The 16,509-nt window shown below is 41.8% G+C and overlaps 1 protein-coding gene across 2 annotated transcripts in view; it reads left to right on the forward strand.

The window, feature by feature from the left end:
• The first annotated feature begins 1,435 nt into the window (after positions 1 to 1,435).
• MARCHF8 (membrane associated ring-CH-type finger 8) overlaps positions 1,436 to 16,509 on the forward strand; it is a 110,186-nt gene continuing 95,112 nt past the window's right edge. The window contains exon 1 of one of the 2 annotated variants that reach the window (XM_081104725.1): positions 1,436 to 1,602. The gene's annotated coding sequence lies outside the window, so the exon portion shown is untranslated. The remainder of the gene's footprint in view (positions 1,603 to 16,509) is intronic. The other variant, XM_081104724.1, reaches the window with a different exon arrangement.

Here is a 16,509-nt window from a genome sequence, read left to right on the forward strand (position 1 = left end):
TAAGATTCATTTTAGTTCTTTTATGAATCATAATTGAGCTAACTAAGGCACAATTCATGAGGAGAACATATTTTACAACCCAGGGAAGAAAAAGGCTTGGTGTGTGGAGGGTAAGATTGAGAATAATTAGAGTTGTCTTGCTTCTAATATATGGCGAAACAAACAATAATGTATTAACTTAGCATAATGAACACATTTCTAATACTTGCTACTGTCCAACACAGAAATGGGCCACCATTTCTGTGCTGTATGCTTCCTAACACTGAAAGGACAAAGGCCAAGGTCATACTGGCAAATGATGCTTCAGAGTCAGGTCCAGATTATTTAAGCCTTAGCTAGGGATGGTGCTGGATATCTTCTCTAACCTTCTGGCCTCCCATGGGTGGAAATCATGACATGATAAAGTTATTAAAGTAATCAAGAAAAAAACCATATTGCATTGTGGTTACTAACTTTAAATGAATTATAATGATGATAATTCATATATTAAATTTTTTTTATCTGTAATTTTTTTGAAGTGCAGACTAAATACACTGTTCTGAGTTTTGAAAATGTTGCTCTTAAGTCTTATTTAGTTTTTGATGATTTATCTGGGAAAAGCAACACTGTTATTGTCATTGTTTTGAGTGATCTTTCAATGCTTGCCACTTTTAAGCAAAGCTGGGAACTGTGAGTTTGGGTTCTTAGGTCTTGTAGAGATATGCAACTGAATGTGTCATTGACTGTGTGGGTGCACTGCCAACTGCTCTGGAGATGTTTACCAGTCTGGGCAGTTTTGATAATATTATCTTTGTATAGGGTCTGCTGTGAAGCAGTTTTTGAAGAAATATATGTGGGGTGCAAACCCTTGAGGGAAAAGGTATTCTTATTACTTTTATTAAATTATAAAGCTCCCCCCCTTACTTTTATTAAATTATAATGCCCCCCCCCCAGTTCGTGTGTGTGTGTGTGTGTGTGTGTGTGTGTGTGTTTCCTAAATGATCTCAGGCCTCCTTTACCCACTGGGTGCCCTGTTCCTGATGAGTTGGGATTAGACTCCAGTGAACCAGGGGATAAATCAGTTGATGGCAGGCTTCTCAACCTTAGCACTGCTGACATTTGGTAATGGATAATTCTTTGCTGTGGGGCTGTCCTGTGCATTGTAGTATGTTTGGTAGCATCCCTGGTCTCTTCCTACTATGCCAGTAGCACCTCCCCCCCAGTTATGCCAACCAAAGATAGCCCCAAGACATAGCCAAAAGTCCCCTGGGCAGCAAAATCACCCAAGCTGAGAACCAGGGACTTACGGATGCCTCTCCGCCAGCCCTCTGCCACAGTTGTGGTCATCCTACTCTGGTTTCTCCATGTTGCCAGCCCAGCTCACAGCCTCCTCCCCCTGATTGTGCTCTGCTCAGCTAATGAGGTGGAAAGTTGCCAACAGGAAGGTGGAATCAGTGGGGAATAGGGCAGAGCTGGAGTCAGGTGTGACCTTGGTAGTGGCTGAGCACTGCAACACACAGATGGGTGTGTGTTTTTGGTGGCAGCTAATGATTAGACTTGAATGTACTTTGACATGAAAGTGAGCTGACAGAGTGGCACTGGTGGTCCTAGCACACAAAACAGGTATGTGGCATCTGCATGTTGTCTGAAGCCTGCTGGGAGTCTGGGGTTTGGAAAGAAAGCTGCATGGATGTTTTCTCTGTAGTATTTTTTACTTGAATGGTTAAGGAAACAGAAACTGCTTCTTGGTTAACTTCCGTGTTCAATTTAGATTTCAGTTTTGAGGTGACTTTAGTAGCTAGAGTCAATATTTTTTTTACATGAATGAAATGACGTGGGAGAATTTGTAAATATAAAGTGGCAAATATTTAAATAGTGCAACTGGGGATGATGCCATAACCTAAGAAACGCTCAGAGTGCTCAGGGAGTGAGGCAGGTAACTGGGCTTGATACACCGTGTGTGGAACGGTGGGGCTGGTGGTGAGGGATGGCATGGAGATCTCGTAGGTAAACTCAAGACTTGGAGCAGGTGTTCACAGGCCCTGGTAATATTCATTTTCAAACAATCAATGTTTGTCATTAGTACTTTTATACTGGGATTTATACATTTTTTTAAACCTAGTCGCAGTCATCCTGAACGCTGTTTATTTTATAAACCTTACTCTCTTAACATTTATTGCATAACACTTCCCACTTCAATTACTTAGTGGCTGCATACTGCATTTTATGTTATATTCTAATTTACTTAACCCTTTTCCTATTGCTTAATGTAGAACTTATTTTAAAGCATTTTGCTACTGTAAATATCCTTTGATGGATATATTTGGCAATACATTTTTTTAATATATATTTTATTGATTTTTTACAGAGAGGAAGAGAGAGAGATAGAGAGTTAGAAACATCGATGAGAGAGAAACATCGATCAGCTGCCTCCTGCACATCTCCTACTGGGGATGTGCCAGCAACCCTGGTATATGCCCTTGACCGGAATCGAACCTGGGACCTTTCAGTCTGCAGGCTGACGCTCTATCCACTGAGCCAAACCGGTTTTGGCAATACATTTTAATTCATAGTTCAGACAATTTCTTTCAGATAGTGTCGTGAACTAGAGTCACTGGGTGAGATGGTGTGGGTATTTTTTTAAAATTAAATTTGTTGGGCTGACATTAGTTAATAAAATTATTTAGGTTTCAAATGTGCAATTTTATAATACATTATCAGTTTTTGCATTGTGTGTTTACCACCCAGAGTCAAAACTAGGAAAGTTGACACCTTTACCCTTTATTTTTAAGGCTCTTGATTCCTGTTACTAAACTGCTCTACTGAAAAGTTCTAGCTAACACTTTTATTAACAGAGTGTTCAATGACCCTTTTAGGACATTTTTGCCACAGTTGGGTGCTATTAAAAAAAAAAAAAGAACGGATTTAACAGGGGTAAAACATCTAATTTTTGTTTCTTTCCCTGTTTAAGTTATTGGTGAAGTTGATTTTTTGTTGTTTTCCTTTAAAACTTCATTAGTTTCTTTTGTAAATTGGCTCTGCATGTCTTTTTCCCCTTAATTTTTGGGGATTTTACTGTTTATTTTTTTCTGAGTCTTTTGTACAGTTTATATATATATATATTGTTTTTATGTTCAGTTTATTATTATTATTTATTTTTAAATATATTTTATTGATTTTTTACAGAGAGGAAGGGAGAAGGTTAGAGAGTTAGAAACATCGATCAGCTGCTTCCTGCACACTCCCTACTGGGTATGTGCCCGCAACCAAGGTACATGCCCTTGACCGGAATCAAACTCGGGACCCTCGAGTCCGCAGGCCGATGCTCCATCCACTGAGCCAAACAGGTCAGGGCTATTATTTTTTAATTAAGCTTAACATTCAGTATTATTATATATTAGTTCAGGTGTGCAGCGTAGTGGTTAGACAGTCATGTATTTTACAGTGTTCCCCCTGATATTTCTAGTTCCCACCTGGACTGTTCATACTTATTACTGTATTATTGACTATATTCCCTATGCTTTACTTATACTTTATATCCTCATGACTATTTTGTAACTACCAATTTGTACTTCTTAATCCATTCATCTTTTTGCCAAACCCCCCTGCCCCTCTGGCAACTGTCAGTCTATTCTCTGATTTATAGATCTGTTCCAATTTTGTGTGTTTATTTTGTTCTTTAGATTTCACATATAAAAAAATAGTATGGTATTTGTCTTTATCTATCTGGCTTATTTCATTTAGCATAATACCCTTTAGGTCCAATCACATTGTTGCAAATGGTAAGATTTAATTCTTTTTTTATGGCCAAGTAATATTCTGTTGTATATATGTAATACATTTTTATCCACTCGTCTATTAATGGGTACTTGAGCTGCTTCCATATGTTAGCTATCTATCTATATATATAAAAGCCAAGCAACTGGAATGCTGGAATGACCAGAACAACTGGTTGGTATGATATGCACTGTGGCTGGCCAACTGGCCCGATGGGGAGACAGCCCTTCCCCCACGGCTGGCCCGGCCCCCAATCGGCTCCCCCATCCCTATTGGGGGCAGGGCTAGCCGGCCAGCCGCCCATGGCGCTTCCCCCTGGCTGCCGCCCCTCCCCCAGGCCAGCACCACCCCCAATTGGCACCCCCATCCCGATTGGGGGCAGGGTTGGCCAGCCAACCACCTATGGCCCCCCCCCAGCCGGCCCTGCCCCTGATTGCCCCCCCATTGGGGGCGGGGTTGGCTGACCTCCCGCAGCACCCTCCTGGCCGGCCTGGCCTCGATCAGCCCCCATCAGGGTGGGCTGGCTACACCCCACCCGTTCACAAATTTGTGCACCAGGCCTCTAGTCCTATATAATAAAAGGCTAATATGCAAATTGTCCCCTTGAACGGGAGTTTGACTGGGAGTTCAACCAAGAGTTCGACCAGGGGGCAGGGCCAGCCGGCCAACTGCCCACAGCCCCTCCCCTCAGACAGCCCAGCCTGATCGTCCCAATCGAGGTGGGCTGGCCGGACCCCATCTATGCACGAATTTGTGCATCGGGCCTCTAGTTGTAAATAATGCTGCAATGACCATAGGGAGCATATACTTTTTTGAATTAGTGTTTCAGGTTTCTTTGGATATATACCCAGAAGTGGAATCACTGGGTCAAAAGGCAGTTCCATATTTAATTTTTTGTGGAAACTCCATACTCTCTTCCACAGTGGCTGCACCAGTCTGCATTTCTAGCAACAGTTCATGAGGGTTCCCTTTCCCCCATATCCTTGCCAACCCTTGATGTTTGTAGATATATTGATGATGGCCATTCTGACAGATATGAGGTGATATCTCACTGTGGTTTTAATAGGCATTTCTCTATGATTGGTGTTTTCAGATGTTCATTGGCCATCTGCATGTCTGCTTTAGAGAAGTGCCCATTCAGGTCCTCTGACCACCTTTTAATTGAATTGTTTTTTTGGTGTTGAGTTGCATGAATTCTTTATAAATTTTGGATATTAACTCCTTATTGGATGTATCATTTGCGAATATCTTCTGCCATTCAATAGATTGTCTTTTCAATTTATCGATGGTTTTCTTTGCTATGCAAAAAACATTTTAGTTTGATGTAGTCCCATTTTTTTTTTTTTTTGTGGTTGTTCCCTTGCCTGAAGAGATATAGCAGAACAAATATTGCTAAGAGAAATGTCAGAGATTTTTCTGCCTATGTTTTCTTCTAGGGATTTTATGCTTTTGAGTCTTACATTTAGTTTTTAATACATTTTGCGTTTATTCTTGTGTATGGTGTAAGAAGGTGGTCTAATTTCATTTTTTGCATGTATCTGTCCAATTTTCCCAGCACCACTGATTGAAGAGACTGTCTTTATCTGATTGTACGTTCTTGCTTCCTTTGTCATATACTAATTGACTGTATTTGTGTGGGCTTATTTTTGATCTTCTATTGTGTTCCATTACTCGGTGTGTGTTTTTATGCCAGTACCATAATGTTTTGATTTCTGTAGCCTTGAAGTATATATAGTTTGATGCCTTGTAGTGTGATATCTCCAACTTTGTTTTTCTTACTCAAGATTGGTGTGGCTATTCGTGATCTTTTGTGGTTCCAAGTAAATTTTTGGATTATTTGTTGTAGTTCGGTGAAATAAACCATTGGTATTTTGAGAGGAATTGCATTGAATTTAGAGATTGCTTTGTGTAGTATGGACATTTTAATGATGTTAATTCTTCTTATCCATAAGCATGGTATATTCTTCCATTTGTATTTTCTTCAGTTTCTTTTATATTATTTTTTTTTTTACTCCTTGCCTCATTTCCCTTACTATTTAAGTATATCTTAGTATATTAGCATATCTGAGGCATTTAAAATATATATATTTTTATTGATTTCAGAGAGGAAGGGAGAGGGAGAGAGAAAATCAGAGAATCATTGATCGACTGCCTCTTGCACACCCCCTACTGGAGATCGAGCCTGCAACCAGGGCATGTGCCCTGACCAGGAATTGAACTGTGACCTTCTGGTTCATAGGCCGATGCTCAACCATTGAGCTGCGCCAGTTGGGCAATGAGGCATTTTTTAATATTAAGGAACAGGAACTCACTTAAGTGAATGTTTTAAAAAGTGTTTATTTTAAGGCCATAAGGAAACTGGAGCTGTAAAGCCATGAGGATCTGACACAAGTCTAGGGACCAGATACACATAACGCTCATTGCATCTCTGCTGTTCTCTTTCAGTTGGCTTCATTTTCCCCTTGAGCCAGAAGCCTTCTTCATCCTCTATGGTATCTTTTACTATTTCATATCTTCTGTTCATGGTTCTCAACTCCCTCTGACCTTGGCCTTGCTTATGAATCTTTGAGGATCTTCCTTAACTCCATGTATTCTTTCAACTTCAACTCCCTTTAATATGTGCCCAATTCCCAGTATGGATTCTGGCCCTGTGTGTCCAGATTTCACTTGCCAGCTCACCTAACTAGTCTCTCCCCAGCCAGAGTATTGGTTACCTGTGGGTCTGAGGGCTCTCTGTGTGCTGGGGCAAGGAAGGCTCATGCAACCAAGACATGACTGACCATAGCCCTCCCTCAGCTGGGTGCCATGGTGCCATGTGTAGCTTATAGACTTCTAAGCTGTTTAGTATTCTTTTTTGAACCATGAACACTATAAAAATAAAAGCCCCCTACTTGCATGAAAGCAAGTTTGGGAAATTAAAAATTCCTATCCTGCTTATTCTTATGTGAAAACTGTGATAAATGTAATGCACATTTGCAATTTTTTGTTGTTTCTGGGATTATAGCCAAGAAGGAAATGTAGATTTCTAGTCATATTTAATTTTTTTTTCTAGAAGCTGTTCTGTTTGGGTATTTTTTTCTACCTTGTCTTCTAGCTCGCTGATGCGGTCCTCTGCTTCTTCTAGTCTACTGTTGATGCTTTCTATTGAGTTCTTTATGGCAGTGATGTCATTTTTCATTTCTTCTTGGTTTCTCTTCATTTCCTCTTGGTTCCTACACATATTGTTGAATTTGTCTTCCATTCTTTTCATCCACCTTATGGCCATTTCTCTGAATTCTTTCTCTGACAGGTTGCTTGCCTCCATTGCCTCAATTTCGTTTACTTCCTTTTCTGATGATGCCTGTTTTTCTTTCATATTTGGGTTGTTTCTTTGTTTCACCATGATTTCTCTTCTCAAGGTGTTTGGTTATGTAGTTCTCTCTCTGCTGCGCTGATTCAAAGGCACAAATACAACACAACAAGGCACAACGTACAAGGCACTGAACTAAATGCATTCACGATATTAATAACCCCAAATAAAGGTGACCCCCGAGTGAAGAGAATTAGGGGATAAAGAAGAAAAAAGAGAAAAAGATTAAAGAGAAAAATAAAAAATAAAAAGGAGTGCCAAAATGAGATTGGGAAAAGGGAGAGAAGAAAAAAACAAAGAGACAAAAAAAAAAAGAAAAAAAAAAAGTAAGAGAATGAAATAGAGGTGGGGAAGAGGCTATTTGTATAGGGAGAAAACTCCAAGAGAACCGCAACTCCAAGAGAATCTCAATGAACTCCAGCAGCAGATCCCTGGAGACTAATGCAAACTACAAACAACCACCAATATCAAGCGAGGCAAGGGAAAACAGAAGCACAAAAATAACCAGATAAAGAAAAAGTAAGCAAAACAGAAAAATGAAAATGAAAAACAAAACAATTTCCCACACAAGCATAAAAAACCCCAATATACTCAAAATCAAGCAAACACTAGCAAAACGACAGAGAGAGAGAGAAAAAAAATCAGATAGTGAAGAAAGATAAGAGAGAGGTGTATATGGATTTAGAGCGAGGGATTGGAAATTAGATATATAAGTAGGGTGAAATTTAGACAGTGGGTAGAAAGAAGGAATAGGGAAAATCCAAAGCAGGAATAGGGTTAGAGAAACAGGACAACAAAAGGGGAAAAGTGAGGAAGAGAGTTTTGGCTTAAGGGTAAATGTGAGATAGAGAGAAATGATGCTAAAGGAACGATGAAAATAGAGTGTAGAACACTAATCCCAAAATAAAATAAATAAAAATAAAAAAAATAAAAATAAAAAAAATGACACTTGAAAAAATGGTAAAAGGATAGCAATAATACTGGTTAAAAAATGTAGTAATTAAAAAGGTAAAATCAAGTGATGAAAAAAATAAGAAATAAAAAAAATAATAAAATAGGTTCTTAATGAAACAGTGAAAAAAGAATTAAAAAATACATATATAAAAATATTCGGAAGTGAAGGTGCTTCAGATCTTCCACTCTTCTTTTTGGCACGCCTTAGTCCTGCCAGGCATTCAGGGGAGTGTTGAACTTCCCTGCGATACACTGTCCCTCCTTGCAGTAAACCACAGACCTGATTTTAAGGCAGGTTGTATTTGTTTACCAGACTGCCTTTATTTGTGATCACAGAAGAGACAGTTTGTGGCTCTGCCTCTGGGTGGCAGTGTGTCTGGATTGACCTCCGAGGCTGTAAGTCCTCTCTATCAGTAGGGTTTTGTTTTTTTTCTCTATGGTATTTGGAACTGATTTGGGAAAGACCACTGCCCAGAGCTGGTTCTTTGTTACTGCCCGCTGTTTCCCAGGCTCCCCAAAAAGAACTTTCCCCTACAGGCTCTGCGAATGACCCCAACTGGGGAATCCCATGCACTGGGTTTAATAATCAAATGCACGGATCTAAGGGGAACTGTAACAAGAGCCTGATAGTTGTGCGAATTCGCAAGCCTCCACCTTCCAGGTCTGCGCACAGTCTCCGCGCGCAGTCTCCGCGCGCCCACTCGCCCCTGGTACCAAGCAGCCTGCAGATTGGCAAAGTCCAAGGCTGCTTTTTTACATCCAGTCCAGCTATGGGCTTATTTTTCGCGTTCCCTTCTGCCAGCAGCCCTGTGGGGCCCCTTCCCCACTCACGGGTCACGCTGGTCCCAAAGGCTGCGGACTCTGTGGGGCGCAGATTCCGCCCCGCGCGCGCAAGCTCGGTCCTCCCTCCAACCCGAACTGCAAACCGCACCTTTAGGGGATGTCCAACCTTTCCGTGAGAAGAAGCAGTGCTCGTCTGAGTTCACTCAGTCACGCTGCTTGCGATCCCTTGTTTCCAGGTTAGTAGCTGGTCTCTGGATGCCGGCAACAACCACCCAAGATGGCGCAGTCTCTGCTGCTTAGCTGGCGCACCAGGAGAGGCTTCAGCTGCAGTCTCCAACCGTCCTTTTTTTCCTGGGGGTTCTCGGTCTTTCCTAGCTGCAGACAGTCCCTCAGCTGAAAATCCTCTACCTATTCGGGCTGCATGTTACCCGTTTCAGCTGCTCACCCTTATCTGCTCCAGGACAAGGCACAGGACACGTCTGCTTATACCTCCGCCATTTCCCCGCCTGATTTCTAGTCATATTAATGGAGGTTTTTATCTCAGAGATGTGATGTTCATATTTACTGAAATGTAAGAGCATTTGCAATGAACTGAAAACAATTTTTTTTCTTTCTCCATTTTTTTCTTTATTGATTAAGGTATTACATACGTGTCCTTATCCCCCCATTATCTCCCCATCCCCCACCCCGCTCATGCCCTCACTCCCGTGGTGTCTGTGTCCATTGAAAACAATTTTGGTATGAATCAGTACTATTGTGTTCTAGAATACAAAGTCAAATGAAAAACCACAGCATGTTTTGGACAGTAGACATTTAACTGTCATCTGTATACCACTGTGCAGTTTGCAAAACACTTTCCACATTTGTCACATTCTTTCTAAGAGCCCTACAGTTAAAAACATAAAGGCAAAGGGACACAAGAAGCCCTTCTCATGCGGAAGTAAGGGAGGCCCAGTCTTCAGAGCCTGCTGATTTGGAGCAGAGTCTGTGGCTCGGCTTGCTGCTTGCTGCCTTCTGGGCAAGCCCCCACCAGCGAGGAATCCTGAGCACGCCCGTCTGCTTCCCTGGATCTCAGGGAAATGGACGTAACAGCAGGACCTGCCTCATGGATTACGAGGATTGACTTAGCGTATGCAGTGTGTGGACCTGGCCTGGGGAGCAGTAAGCTCCCAGCCTCAGGCTCGGGCTCAGGCCTGGTGCAAGCCCAGGTCTCAGAGCAAGTTCCCTGACTCTCAGTCTTGTAATCTTACATTGTGCTGCCTCTAGTGGCCTTTAAGTTTATGATACATTTAGTACCAAATGATTAGAACAAGGCAGAGTTTTTCATTCCTTTCCTAAAATTTATGTTCTTCCCAAATAATTGCCAGAAAACTACTTTTTAAACCACACCTTTTCTTTTTAAAGATACATTCACATGGAATATTTAGTTGATTTAAAATAGCAAGAATTGTCAAAGCATGAATGAGGCTTTATTATAAATTCCGTATTTTACTACATATTTTTTTCCTGTTAGGCCTCAAAATGTCCTACTTTATATATATTTTATTTCTTCAAAATGTAGGTTTTATTTGTGGTACTATAGAATAGTAATAAAAGATCAGTCAGTAGAGGAAGAGTGGCAGTTCCTTTGTGGTTTACCCCCATTTTCTTCCTGGATGCTCTCCAGCTGCACTGTGAATAGTGGCTGCTGCACACACACAGACCTGTGTGTTTATGCGCACACACACGTACCTGCACAAACAGTCTCTGGTGCTGAAGGCCCAGCTGGGTGCTCCCACCCTGTGCCCAGCCTCAGAAGTGCCACCATGGCTGCCAGTGTAGTCGTCGTGTTCACAGAGCCGCCGTCATGGCAGAGCCACCAGGACGGGCATCGTCACCAATGCTCCTCAGCTTTGTGGCTCACAGCTGCTGCTGCTGGTGCTGCCAGGTTCTCCAGTTTTATTGTTCCACAGAGCCTGTTGGGAAAGCGTCTTTAACTCTGTTTGCAGCCCCCTTGTTTTATGCAGCAGAGTGTGAGTGAGAGACCCCTGTTGTCTTCCAAGCCACTCTGTTCTCAATGCTCTGTGGCTTGCTTTGCATTAAACGTAGGCTCTTGCTTTAGAATGAGTCCCCTGCATAACATTTCTCATGTGTTTGGTGTGTGTGTGTCTCTGTGTGTGTTTATGTAAACAAGCTCTTGGCAAGTCTGACCCTGCCATGAAAAAGGAAAAAGAAAAATCTGTTTTTCCTGGAGTGGTTCCTGTGCAGGCTTAGCTGGGAGTTGTGCTTATTAGGAAGAATAATTTTGTATGAAAATGATTTTTCAAAGGTAGTAATTGACTCAGGGTTCATCTTCCAAAGGTAGAAATGCCAAAGTTAATTAAAACTATAGTAATAGGCAGAAAGTACTATTGATCCTTTTTCTTATACGTTTGTTAAACCCTTACACTATGGTAGGTTATTGTTACTAAGTCATCACATCATCATCATCATCATCATTATTATTATTTTGTAGGTCTGAATAGGCATAGTAAACTACAAGTCTGTTGAGTAAGGCTTGGTGCAGTGCTTTCCCAAGTACCTAATCTTAGATTGGTGCTGTGTACGTCCCAGCGGTTTTGCCGTCATTGTTATAGGACACTGAGCGGAGTGGTAAGCTTCTGTTGAAGGTAGACGTGAAAGGACTATTGCTTCTATAGTCAACACTGCCTCATTTGACTTCTTAGCTGTGGCCGCCTCTTCTGGTCCCTCATGCTGTTTGGAGCGATCCTGAAGCCACATCCAGCCCTGTCTATCCTCTCTGCATCGGGGTTTTGGACCTTCTGTTCACAGTCAGACTTCTGACCTCACACTTCCTTTAAGAACTAGTTTTTTTGTGTGTGTGTGTTTTTTTAAATATAAATGTGCTGGTTTATTGTCCTAAGAATTATACTGCAAAGGCCATTGTGGTAGCTAGAGACATGTAGAGGATAGAATAGGCAATGGATAGGAAGTATTAAGAATAAGCACCTTTTGCTTAATGGGCATAGAGTTCTAGTTTTGCAAGTTGAAAAAGTTCTGAAGATCTTTTCCTAACAATGTGAATATACAATATTTAACACTGCTTAACTATAAACCTAAAATGGTTAATTTGATACATTTTATTACTTGTTTTTTACCACAATAAAAAAAGAATAAGTTTAATTTGTGGAATATAGATTTAAAAGATTAAATGCAGGGTTTTGGATTTTCTGTCTTATTTTTTTTGTACTTGGTAAGATTTACTCATTCTTTATCACAGATTGAATCAGCAGCCCTAAGTTATTGGAGGGTTTACCAGAGCAAGGGAGATGATTAACAAACAGAATTTATACATTTAAATGTATTGAGCACTTCCTATGTAGCAGGCTCTGTGCTTTTAGTTTATAATTAGAGAAGTAAGGGGCACGTATTCCCAAGGGCAGACAGTGAAACAGTATAAATCAGTATTGCCACTTATGCTGAAAGAACTGTAGAAGGGAAAAAATTGTGTAAACCATGAACATGTTGTTATTAACTTAAAACATCTAAATGTAAAGTAATTCATCAAATTCTCAAAACTGAGTTATGGAAAATTTCAAGTATATACAAAAGTGGGGGAATACAGAGTGTCCCAAAAAAAGTATACACATTTTTTTTCTGATAGCTCAATTGATGTTTCTTTCTTTTCAGATTTAACCCATTGGATCAATAATTATTCAGAGTGTGTATAGATGTTTTTGGGGCATCCTGTAGTACAATGAACTAATGTGTGTGTCCGTACCCTATCTCTATCCACTCACAGCCTTTAAAAGAAAAAAAAAAAATATATATATATATATACACACACACACACATATATCTACATATCTATAATAATAAAAGCCTAAGATGCTAATTAGAATGGATGACCTTCTAGACAAAGCCAGGGTGGGAGGGCCAAGCCCCTTGCACGAATTTTGTGCATGAGGCTTCTAATCCTATGTAATAAAGAGGTAATATGCAAATTGACCATCACTCCAACACACAAGATGGCCACCCCCATGTGGACACAAGATAGCCAGCAGGGGAGGGCAGTTGTGGGCGATAAGGCCTGCAGGGGAGGGCAGTTGGGGCGATCAGGCCTGCAGGGGAGGGCAATTGGGGGAGATCAGACCTGCAGGGGAGGGCAGTTGGGGGGGACCCAGGCCTGTAGGGGAGGGCAGTTGGCGGGGGACCAGGCCTGCAGGGGAGGGCAGCTGGAGGCGACCTGGGCCTGCAGGGGAGCGCAGTTGGGGGGACCAGGCCTGTAGGGAAGGGCAGTTGGGGGGAACCAGGCCTGCAGGGGAGGACAGTTGGGGGGGACCCAGGCCTGCAGGAGAGGGCAGTTGTGGGGAATCAGGCCTGCAGGGGAGGGCAGTTGCGGGGGACCCAGACCTGCAGGGGAGGGCAGTTGGGGGAATCAGGCCTGCAGGGGAGGGCAGTTGGGGGTGACCCAGGCCTGCAGGGGAGGGCAGCTGGGGTCGACCCAGGCCTGCAGCAGAGGGCAGTTGTGGGGGGAACCCAGGCCTACAGCAGAGGGCAGTTGGGGGGGACCCAGGCCTGTAGGGGAGTGCAGTTGGGGGCGACCCAGGCCTGAAGCAGAGAGCAGTTGGGGGGACCAGGTCTGTAGGGGAGGGCAGTTGGGCGGGGGGACCCAGGCTTGCAGGGGAGGTCAGTTGGGGGCAACCAGGCTGGCAAGGGAGGGCAGTTAGGGGTGATTGGGCCAGCAGGGGAGGGCAGTTGGAGGCGACCATGCCTGCAGAGGAGGACAGTTAGGGGTGACCAGGCCGGCAGGGGAGTGGTTAGGGGTGATCAGGCTGGCAGGCAGAAGCAGTTCGGGGCAATCAGGCAGGCAGGCAAGTGAGCGGTTGGGAGCAAGCTGTCCTGGATTGTGAGAGGGATATCCGATTGTTAGATGCCCACCAGGATTGGGCCTAAACGGGGAGTTGGACATCCCTCAAGGGGTCCAAGATTGGAGAGGGTGCAGGCTGGGCTGAGGGACACCCCCCCCTCCGTGCACAAATTTCGTGCACCGGGCCTCTGGTGTGTGTGTGTGTGTGTGTGTGTGTGTATATATATATTTGCTTTCAGGAAGGGAGTGGGAGAGAGAGGTAGAAACATCAATGATGAGAGAGAATCATTGACCGGCTGTCTCCTGCATGCCCCCAACTGGGAATTTGAGCTGCAACCCGGGCATGTGTCCTGCCCAGGAATCGAACTGTGACCTCCTGGTTCATAGTTTGATACTCAGCCACTGAGCCCCACCGACTGGGCCTCACAGCCTTTTTTATTTCCTTGTACCTCCTCTCCCACTGCATTTTTGAGGCAAATTCTAGTTATTATATCATTTTAGCTAAATATTTCAGTATTTCCACTGAAAGGTAAGAGCTGTTTTCTTGAAATTAATCACAATATCACAATCATCCCTAAGTTATTTCACACTCTTTTGCAGTTGATTATATAAATCAGGGTCTAAATAAGGTCCATCTACACATTACATTCAGTTGATCTTTAAAATATTTTAACCTACTAGGTTCCTCTTATTTATTGTCTTTGTTCTTGAAATGTATTTACTGAGGAAATCCTGTCATTTTTCTTGTGGAGTTGTCCATGCAGTTTTGCTGAATGCATCCCACTGGTGTCATTCAAGATGTTTATCTGCCTCCCCACCCCTTGTTTCCTGTCAACTGAACGTTAGATTTAGAGATTCAAATTGATTTAGGTTTGTTTTTGTTGCAAGAATATTTTACAGAGGTACTTTCCAGCAGCACATAGTGTCTGGTTGTGTTTTTCTTTGTGATTTTAGTGGCCACTTATAATTTGCACCAGCCGTATTTAGTCAGGAGCTTTCTATTCTAATTTCATCATTTCTTCCTAATTTCCTTATTTATTAGCTGTGGTACTTCTATGGAGAAGTTTCTCTGTATCAATTACTTAGTTACTCAGAGGTACACATTATACCTGAGGGAAAATAGGTTAAATGAGTGGTTCTTTCCCTTTATTTGCAACTCTTGGAGGGCCCTTAATATCTCCAAAGATGGCCACTGATGTCTTTTTGAACTTTTTAACAGTATCATTATGAACACACAAATTTTAACATATTTGATTATTTTAAACCCATTACAGGTATTTTTATTGATCAGATTGTCCCTTTGTTGGCCAGTGAGGGTACCTTTAGGATGGTTCTTGGGTTCTTTAGACATGAACATCTTTGATGGACATTTTGATGACAAGATGACCAGGCTCATTTTGTGCATTTTCAATGGTTGGTCTGGAAACGTCTCTTTCTTCAGCAAGTCCTGGTTCCTTTTAGGGGGAATTTGTATTTAGGAATTACAGTCGGAATACCACAGGTTAAGTTGTTGCTTATAGGCTTTTTCAGTGGACAGAACTAGGAAAGATGTTTTTAAGAGAAAATACTTCATGAGTTTCATACTGATTTTTCCAATTCAAATTTAGGAATATACTAGTGGATTTCTGTTGGACTTATTTTCACATTTGTATTTCATGCTGAAACCCTTGGTTCCTAATAATATTTATTCTTAGGATAGATTCCTCTAGGGCAGCGGTTCTCAACCCGAGGGTCGTGACCCCTTTGGCGGTCGAACGACCCTTTCACAGGGGTCGCCTAAGACCATCCTGCATATCAGATACTTACATTACGATTCGTAACAGTAGCAACATTACAGTTATGAAGTAGCAACGAAAATGATTTTATGGTTGGGTCACACATGAGGAACTGTATTTAAAGGGCCAGAAGGTTGAGAACCACTGCTCTAGGGATTATGCTGAAAATGTGTTTTAAGTCATTTGAAATAATTCTTTTTGCATGATTACACCACTGAGTCAATACATATTTAGGTTTGTTTCATTTTTGCTTTTAAATTTTAGGGATTAAAAAGTTTTTAGATTTTCTTGTTGTTATGGAAAGCACATAGTGCCAAATCTACAGAACAAAGCAGAATAAAAAAAGTCTAGCTTTGGTCCTTGTTCCCTCCACTCTGTTCCTCTCCCTCGCCCCCCATTCCATTTAAACATATAAGCAAGTATGTATGCATGCATGTGCACTTACATGTACTGACTGCCTGCCAACCCAATCTTAGATGAACACTAGTAAATTATACATAATTTTCTCTCCTGGCCTTTTACTCTTCCATTATTTCCTGGAGGTCATTTAATACAAGTATAGAGAGATATCCTTCATGCTTTTTTTGCAGCTCTATCATATTTTATTGTGTGAATGTGCTGTAGTTCATTCATCCACTCCCATTTTAATAGACATTTGGATTGTGGTTAGAGTCTTGCTCTTATAAATGGTGCTATAGTGAATACCTGGTACGAATATAATTTTTTTTTTTTAATTTTTGCTACCCTACAGGGGAATTTTAGTTTCAGGTAGACTAACTTGACTTCAGGAAGGATTCAGATGCAAGGTAACTGCTACTAATGGATTGTTCCAGGCAATTTGGAAGGCCAATCTTTTGACTGAAGATACGAGTTTTTCTTTGAGCATGGGCCCATTGATTAGAATCATTGTTCTTGTTATACTATGTCCATATACTAACTTCTGTATTTTGTAGTTTTGGTTTCTTTAAAGTAGCTTGAGACTTTAACAACTTCAAAGCAATCTGAGTACAGAATTTCCTAGTCTTTTGTAGTCTTATAACCAG

This window comes from Myotis nattereri, assembly GCF_964212035.1.
Source record: "Myotis nattereri genome assembly, chromosome: 13".
NCBI lineage: Eukaryota > Metazoa > Chordata > Mammalia > Chiroptera > Vespertilionidae > Myotis > Myotis nattereri.